Source organism: Phocoena phocoena, chromosome 15, assembly GCF_963924675.1.
Source record: "Phocoena phocoena chromosome 15, mPhoPho1.1, whole genome shotgun sequence".
Classification (NCBI taxonomy): domain Eukaryota; kingdom Metazoa; phylum Chordata; class Mammalia; order Artiodactyla; family Phocoenidae; genus Phocoena; species Phocoena phocoena.
The window spans coordinates 59,051,038-59,060,771 of record NC_089233.1 but is presented as its reverse complement, the minus strand read 5'-3'; positions in this window follow the sequence as shown (position 1 = coordinate 59,060,771).

Genomic DNA, 9,734 nt, shown 5'->3' with positions numbered 1-9,734 from the left:
TGGGAACCCTCTATGACTGGGTCCCCTTGGAGTTTTTAACTCTCAGACTTGTCCACAATGAGCCTCCATCAATCACCAATTTCTTTAGAGTAATCCTGTAAAAACTGACCTTGTTTAAGATGAGTTATTTTAAAAATCTTAATAAAGTATAAAACAGAACAAAAAAGTCACTTCAGTTCAGGTTTTCCTACCCCAACACTGGTTCCCACAGAGGTTGCTGCTCAAGGGTTTCTCTGTATTCACAAATCTCTCCAGTTTGGGGGACAGCAGTTTGCCTTGGGACCTCACTTCTCTTATGGATCTAAGAAGAGTTGTTGATTTTTCAGTTTGTTCAGATTTTTACTTGTTGTTAGTACAGAGTGGCGACTTCCAAGCTTCTTACATGTCAGACTGGGAAGCCAGAAGTCTGTTCTAAGCATTTTATAGGTACTTGTTTATTTAAGCTTTCCAACAAAACTTTGAGGAAAGGACTAACATTATCTTCACCTTACAGACAAGGGAACTGAGACTTCAAGACTTAATTGGGTCACAGGAGAGTTAGTAAGTGGCAGTGGTGGTACCTGGGTAGACTGGCTATAGTGCCTAACCTCTATGTTATGTTGTACTACCTACACAAATTCTGAAAAGGTATCCAGTGATAAATGCCATCACAGGTTTACAAAGAAACAAGGACGTAAATGATGCAGAAAGTCAAGGAAGTGTGTCTCTGCCATGGCACCCAGCCCTGGAGAGGCATTCTTGGATGCCTCCTCCCAGACTACTTTCCTGCAACTACTTGGTTATTGGCTCTCTCCTTTCCACACTAAGTACCATCAATAAGAGAGCTATGAGTCCCTCTTCCCAGAAACAGCCTCCTTACCCGTCCTACCTTTGGCTCTAGGCCACTCCTCCCAACCTTGATCACACCTGCCTTAGAAGCCAGCCTCAAACAGCTGAATTCAACCAGCATCTCCTGGAGCCTGCCGCATAGTCGGGGGTCTTCCTGCCATGTGTCATTTCCCCTCCCTGCAACCTTCAAAGGCAGACATTATTTACTTCCCTTGTACCAGTGGGGAAGCAGAGGTTTAGAGCAAGTTCTCTCCATTCTTTGCTCTCATACTAACCTTCACATACCTTTATGATCATCTTTATTGCAATCATTTGTTTATCTGTCAATAGTTGCCAATATACAAGGTAGAAACATAGGCAAATGTGCATAAAATGAGTTATTGATATCACCTTATTAATGGCCAACCCGTAGTAAATTAGCTTTCTCTTTTGTAAAATAAAAATGTTTAACATATACAGATACATTTATTAAAATATTTTATACAAATATAGTTACAGTATAAAAATCCCTTAAATACATGAGCAAAATAGAGACTGAAAAACAGACAGTTCTCTTTCCCACCCCTCTTCTACTCTTTTTTCCAGAGAACACACAAGTTGTCAATTTGGAGTGTGCCCTTTCCAACTTCTGGACCTTTGAGGGAGGAGAGAGGGGGGTCTCCTACTGTTCCATGGTGAGAATTACAGGCTTTTGTAAAATCATCTGTTGGTCAGTGCTTCAGACTGAAGGTCCAGCCTTCTGTTTAAACTTGATATCCCTGTGGAGACTGGAGGCATAACTCTACAGGAAGATTTTGGTGTTTTTGTATATGACATTGACAATCCAACTCACCTGATGTGAGCGACCTCCTAGGGTCACCAAGCCATTAAATTCCAAGATTTCTTGAATCACAGATGATTCATGAACCCCTACCGTGACCAGGTTCTAGGGATTCAGCACAGATGATCTTTGTTTTCTAGAAGTTTTCTGGCATGGGGAAACAGATGTATAGAAGTGGATGTGGGAAGATAGATAATAAAATGAGTAATCAAATAAATACAAAATATATCTTCAAATAATTATTGTACACTGATGAATAAAAGTCAGGATGGGGATATGTGTTGAGGAGGGACTGGGCAGGGCAGCCCTCTGACAGGTGATATTTACTAGAAACAGAAAATGAACTATGAAGGAAAACCATGTGAAGATCTAAAGGAGTGAGTTCCAGGAACAACAGAGCAAAGCCCTGAGGTGGGAGTATCCCTGGTGTGTAATCAGAACATAAGGAAGCAATGTTCTTGTAGAGAAGTGAGGGTGAGAGTAATCGGAATGAAAGCAGAGTGGTGGGGTGGGGGGCACAGATCCCATCGGGCCTTGGAGACCACTGTAAGGACTTTGGCTTCTATCCTGGATAAGATGGGGCGTCCAGGAGGGTTTTGAGCAGAGAAGTGACAGGATCTCACTTGTGTTTTAAAAGAAGCCCTCTGGCTGATGCAGGGAGTCCAGTGAGGAGGCTACTGTAACCATCCAGGTAAGAGGTGATGGTAGCTCAAACCAGCGTGGGTAGCAAAGGCTGGATGAAGAAGTGGTGGAGAAGGCAGAACCCACTAGACATCCCAAGAGATTAGATGTGGAATGTGAAGAAAGGAGGCTTGTAACTGACACCAACATCTACTAGCGTGAGCAATACAGTGATTCCAGGGCCCACGGAGCACTGCACTTTTGCTCTTCCTCCACTAGGTGAGCCCTGGGGGACTGCAAAATGGAAGCTCTTTACCTCTCCCTCCAGACTTACTCTGGCCCCCCATTGGCCACCTCTCTGTGTCTAACCCTCTAACCCCTGTGCTGGGACCCTGGCCTAGGCCCACGAAACATCTTCTTTGGTCAATGTCCCAGGTGTTCAGAGCTCCACACCAGTCTTGGAAGGAGGAGCAGGTTTCAGAGGGAAAAGAAGACTTGAGGTCCAGCTGGGAGGCTAGGGCAATCAAGGAGAACGTCTCAGATGAGTTGACCTTGAAAGATGTTAGGACATTCTTATATTCAGGCAGGGGACATTGGATCCGGGTGAGGGGGGTGCATGAGAAGGGAAGATCTGTTGCTAAACATGAGGAATGTGAGGCTGGATAGGTAAGTGGATGAGGACTGGGAAAAGCCTGACCCTGACTGGCCAGAGTTCATTTCAATTTGGTGGGGCAGAGTGAGGGAGGGGCTGTACGGCAGATTATATTTTCCAAACATGGCCACAATCCTATTTCCAAATGCTCTTCCAGACTCAATCAAAAGGTAAAGTCTAATCTCCCCACTTCTCAAAGGTTTCCCTTTGAAACTGCCTTGATGAACAATGCAGCCGAAGTGATGCTATGGGACTTCTGATAAATCATAAAAGACAACATGGCTTCTTCCTGGCTCGCTCTCGTTCTTGCTCTCTCTCTCTCTCTCAGCACTCACATTTGGAACCCAGCCTCTATGTTGTGAGGAAGCCCACAGCACATGGAGAGGTTTCATGTAAGTATGCCAGCTGAAAATCCAGCTAAGGTTCCCACCACCAGCCAGAATCAACTGCCAACCGTGTGAGTAAACGAAACTTCAGTAGCTTCAGCCCCAGGTATTGAGTTACACTCAGCCCTCAAGTCTTCAAGCCAAGGCTCTGAACTTCATGGAACACAGGCAAGCCATCCCCACCATGCCATGTCTGAAATCCTCACTCATGAGAACAATAAATAAATGTTTTACACCACGAAGTTTAGGGGTAGTTTGTTATGCATCAGTTAATTGACACAAGCTTCAGTGCACGTCAGCCTCTTGAATAATTTCCCAGTGTCATTAATGTGTCCCTATTATTTGCAGGGTTATCAGTGTCTAAGTAGGCATTATGCACAGACATTAAAGCATTTAATCTAAATATTATCTTATTATTGTTCCCCTTTGTGCTTGGCTGGTGCCTGTTTGTTGAGGAGGCAGGAACACTCCCCATCCAGGACAGGAGCAACCCTTGTGGTTCTGTTTAAGAATAGGGTTCTCTCTTCATGATGCTGTCTTGTAAAAATGATGTGCCTGCTCGTCATGGATGAAGAGAACTGGGAGACTCAAAGTAACTCTGGAGTAAGGAATGTGACCTAAGGTAAAGGGCTTATCTGCTCATCTGATGCCTCCCAGGTCAGCCCTGTCCCAAAACAAGCCTCTTTAACCATCCATGCATCCATCAGTCATCTATGCATCTACTCAATCACAGCCATCTTAAATATTTACTCTGTGTCAGGCACTGCACACATGAGAATAGAGTGGTCCATGAACTCATGATTTTTTTTTTCATTTATTTTATTATTTATTTACTTTTGGCTGTGTTGGTCTTTGTTGCTGTGCACGGGCTTTCTCTAGTTGCGGTGAACGGGGGCTACTCTTCATTACGGTGCACGGGCTTCTCATCGTGATGGCTTCACTTGTTACAGAGCACGGACTCTAGGCACAGGCTTCAGTACTTGTGGCACACGGGCTCAATAGTTGTGGCTCACAGGCTCTAGAGTGCAGGCTCAGTAGTTGTGGCACATGGGTTTAGTTGCTCCGTGGCATGTGGGATCCTCCTGGACCAGGGCTCGAACCCGTGTCCCCTGCATTGGCAGGTGGATTCTTAACCACTGTGCCACCAGGGAAGGCCCCAACTCATGAAGTTTACATCCTAATGGAGAATCAGACAGAAGCAGGTAAACCAGCAAATAAAATACTGACAGTTTGTTATAAGTGTAATGAAGGAAAAACACAGGTGTTGTCCTGGGGAATAACAGGCTACCTCCCCTGTGGCTGGAGGAGGTCTCTCTGAGGAGTTGTTTTGGCTGAGACCTGAAAAAACCAAGCACGATAGACCTGTCTGCAAGCAAAGGAAACTGACTCTGGCCGGATCAAGAAGAGGAGAAAATATTGAAAGGACACAAGATACTCACACTAAGGAGAGAAGATGGAGAACAAGGTTTAGAAAATGAGCAGGAGCAAAGGATGGCCACACGATTGGCATCACAGTCAAAACTGAACCACAGGAAAAGGGTTCAAGATGGTGACATAAGAAGATCCTGTGGTCACCTCCTCCCATGGACACACCAAATTTACAACTACATATAGAACAGTTCTCTCAAAAAAGACCAGAAGACTGGCAGAACAGCTCTTCCACAACAAAAGACAAAGGACAGGGGGAAGGCACATCAAGATGGGTAAGAGAGGTGACCAATGAGCAGGAGGGAGCTCCTCCCTCAGGAGCAAGGGGTTCAGCCCCACATTTGACACTCCAGCCTGTGAAACCTGAACCAGAAAGGTGAACCCTTGGAATGACTGGCTTTGAAATCCAGCAGAGCTTATTCTGAGAGAGCTGAAGGGCTGTATAAAACAGAAACTCCACTATTGCAGGGCCTACACACTGGCTCCAAGTTCCAACTTAGAAGCCATAGTTTGAGAAGCACTTGAGGAGGGAGATTTGCTGACTAGTCTTAGGATGTATATGGAGAGTAAGGGTCTTTTGGAGACCTCTCCAGGGATAGAGATGCTGGCAGGGGCCATTTTTCTTACTCTCCTTCTGCCTCATTAGCCTGGGGCTAGCAGGCATCATTTTTGGCACTCTCAATCTCACTCACTAGCACAGCTCACACAGCCTGCTGATCACCCACAACAGCCCTCACCTCACCAGACCCAGAGTGTGACCTCACCTCAGTCCAGCACTCATCCAGCACAGTCCCTGCACTGCCAGATCCAGCAGATGGGCTTGCCCCATCCTAGCTCTCATCCACAGCTGTCCCGCCCCACTAGATATAGAAGGTGCATGCACCCCACACAGGGGATGACACTTGAACACCTGGTGCTGGTGGCCAGGAGGGCTTGTGTTTCTGGGCCCCATGGGACTGAAACAAGCAGAGAGACAGATCTTGACAGGCTAGCACCTCCAGAGTACTGCACAGACAACAGAACAAAACACACCTCCAGTCTTCCAGTGACCACTCCTTCAAGAACCGGGAGAGAGAGCTGATTTGCCTAATACATAGAAATAAACGCAAAGAGTCAGGCAAAATGAGGAGACAGAGGAATATATTCCAAAGAAAAGAGCAAGACAAAACCTCAGAAAGAAAGACAGTAATGAAACAGAGATAAGCAACCTACCTGATACAGAGTTCAAAGTAATGATAATAAAGATGCTCACCAGACTCAGGAGAAGAATAGCTGAACACAGTGGGATCTTCAACAAAGAGTGAGAAAATATAAGAAAGTTCCAAACAAGCTACAGAGCTGAAGAATTCAATAACCAAACTGAAAAATACACTAGATAAATGAACTAAAAAATACAACAGCAGACTGGATGAAGCAGAAGAATGAATCAGTGAGATGAAAAACAATGGAAATCACCCAGATAGAGCAGCAAAAAAAAAAAAAAAAAAAAAGAATTTAAAAAAATGAAGATTTCTTAAGGGACCTCTGGGACAACACCAAGCAGAATAACATTTACATTAAAGGGTCCCAGAAAAAGAAGAGAGAGAGAAGGGACCAGAAAATGTATTTGAAGAAATAATGGCTGAAAACTTACCTAATCTGGGGAAGGAAAGAGAGTTCCAAATAAAATGAACCCAAAGAGATCCACACCAATACGTGTTATAGTAAAGTGGTAAAAGTTAAAGAGAGGATTTTAAAAGCAGCAAGAGAAAAACAACTTCTTACATATAAGAGAAACCCCATAAGGCTAGCAGCAGATTTTTCAACAGAAAATTTGCAAGCCAGAAGAGGGTGGCAAAACACATTTAAAGTGCTGAAAAGAAAAAACTTTCAACCAAGAATTCTGTACCCACAAGTTTATCATTCAGAATTAAAGGAGAGCTCAAGAGTTTTCCAGGTAAGAAAAGTTGAAGTTCATCACCAGTAAATCAACCTTACAAGAAATGTTAAAGGGACTTCTCTGAGCTTAAAAGCAATGGCACTCATTAATAACAAGAAAACATATGAAAGTAAAAATCTCACTGGAAAAGGTAAGTATATAGTAAAGGTAGTGAATCAATTAGTTATAAAGCAAGTGTGAAGGTTGAAAGATGAAAATAGTAAAAATTAACTAAAATTACAATAATTAGTTCAGGGACGCACAAAATAAAAAGATGTAAAATGAGACATCAAAGATACAAAAAATAGGAGAGGGAGTAAAAATGTGTTTTGGAATGTGTTCAAATTGAAGTTGCTATCAACTTAAAACAAACTATTATATACATATAGGGTTTTATATATGAATCTCACAACAACTACAAAGTGAACACTCATAGTAAATACACAAAAGAAAAAGGGAAAAGAATCCAAACTTAACACTAAAGAAAGTCATCAAACCACAAAGGAAGAGAACAAGAACAAGAAAGGAACAGAGAAGAACTATGAAAAAGACACAGAAAACAATTAACAAAATGGCAATAAGTCCATACCTATCAATAATTATTTCAAATGTAAATGGACTAAACTCTTCAATCAAAAGACATAGAGTGGGTGAGTGGATTAAAAAACAAGACACAATTATGTTTCCCACAAGAGACTAACTTCAGAAGTAAGGACACACACAGACTATAAGTGAAGGTATGGAGAAAGAAATTACATGCAAACAGAAATGAAAGGAAAACTGGTGTAGCTATACTCATATCAGACAAAATAGACTTTAAAACAAAGGCTGTAATAAAATACAAAATGGGCATCACATAATGATAAAGGATCAATCCAGCAAGAAAATATAACGTTTATAAATATACATGCACCCAACATAGGAGCAACAAATATATAAAGCAAATATTAACCAGACCTAAAGGGAGAAATTGACAGCAATAAAATAATAGTAAGAGACTTTAACACTTCACTTACAACAACAGGTTGATCAGGCAGAAAATAAATAAGGAAACACAGAGATTGGTTCAAGATGACAGAGTAGAAGGACGTGCTCTCACTCCCTCTTGCAAGAACACCAGAATCACAACTAACTGCTGGACAATCATCGACAGGAAGACAGTGGAACTCACCAAAACAGATACCCCAGACCTAAAGACAAAGGAGAAACCACAATGAGTTGGTAGGAGGGGTGCAATCACAATAAAATCAAATCCCATAACTGCTGGGTGGGTGACTCACAAACTGCAGAACACTTGTACCACAGAAGTCCACCCACTGGAGTGAACGTTCTGAGCCTCACATAAGGCTTTTCAACCTAGGGGTCCAGCAACGGGAGGAGGAATTCCTAGAGAATCAGACTTTGAAGGCTAGTGGGATTTGATTGTAGGACTTTGACAGGACTGGACGAGACAGAGACTCCACTCTTGGAGGGTACACACAAAGTAGTGTGCGCATCAGGACCCAGGGGGAAGAAGCAGTGACCCCATAGGAGACTGAACCAGGCCTACCTGCTAGTGTTGGAGGGTCTCCTACAGAGGCGGGGGGTGGCTATGGCTCACCGCGGGGACAAGGAAACTGACAGCAGAAGTTCTGGGAAGTACTCCTTGGCATGAGCCCACCCAGAGTCTGCCATTAGCCCCACCAAAGAGCCAAGTAGGCACCAGTATTGGGTCGCCTCAGGCCAAATAACCAATAGAGAGGGAACCCAGCTCTACCCATTAGCAGACAAGCGGATTAAAGTTTTACTGAGCTCTGCCCACCAGAGCAACTCCGAGCTCTACCACCACCAGGCATGCCCATCAGGAAACTTCCAGAAGCCTCTTACATAGCTTCATCCACCAGAGGGCAGACATCAGAAGCAAGAAAAACTACAATCCTGCAGCCTGTGAAACAAAAACCACATTCACAGAAAGATAAACAAGATGAAAAGGCAGAGGGCTATATATCAGATGACGGAACAAGATAAAACCCCAGAAAAACAACTAAATGAAACGGAGATGGCCAACCTTCCAGAAAAAGAATTCAGAATAATGATAGTGAAGATGAACCAGGACCTCAGAAAAAGAATGAAGGCAAAGATCGAGAAGATGCAAGAGGTGCCTTAAAAAATCTAGAAGGGGCTTCCCTGGTAGGGCAGTGGTTGAGAGTCCACCTACCGATGCAGGAAGTCCAGGAAGATCCCACATGCCACAGAGTGGCTAGGCCCATGAGCCATGGCCGCTGAGCCTGCGCGCCCAGACGGGAGAGGTCACAATACTGAGAGACCTGCATACCACAAAAAAAAAAAAGTCCTAGAAGAATTAAATAACAAACAAACAGAGAGGAACAATACAATACCTGAAATGAAAAATACACGAGAAGGAATCAATAGCAGAATAACTGAGACAGAAGAACGGATAAGTGACCTGGAAGACAGAATGGTGGAGTACACTGCCGGGGAAAAGAATAAAGAAAAAAGAATGAAAAGAAATGAAGACAGCCTAAGAGAACTCTGGGACAACATTAAACACAACAACATTCCCATTATAGAGGTCCCAGAAGGAGAAGAGAAAGAGAAACGACCCGAAAAAATATTTGAAGAGATTATAGTCGAAAACGTCCCTAACATGGGAAAAGAAATAGCCACTCAAGACCAGGAATCACAGAGAGACCCAGGCAGGGTAAACGAAAAGAGAAACACGCCGAGACACATAGTAATCAAATTGACAAAAATTAAAGACAAAGAAAACTTAATGAAAGCAGCAAGGGAAAAACGACAAACAACATACAAGGGAATTCCCATAAGGTTAACAGCTGATTTCTCAGCAGAAACTCTACAAACCAGAAGGGAGTGGCACGATATACTTAAAGTGAGGAAATGAAGAACCCACAACCAAGATTACTCTACCCGACAAAGATCTCATTCAGATTCGACAGAGAAATCAAAAGCTTTACAGACATGCAAAAGCTAAGAGAAGTCAGCACCACCAAACCAGCTCTACAACAAATGCTAAAGGAACTTCTCTAAGTGGGAAACACAAGAGAAGAAAAGGACCTACAA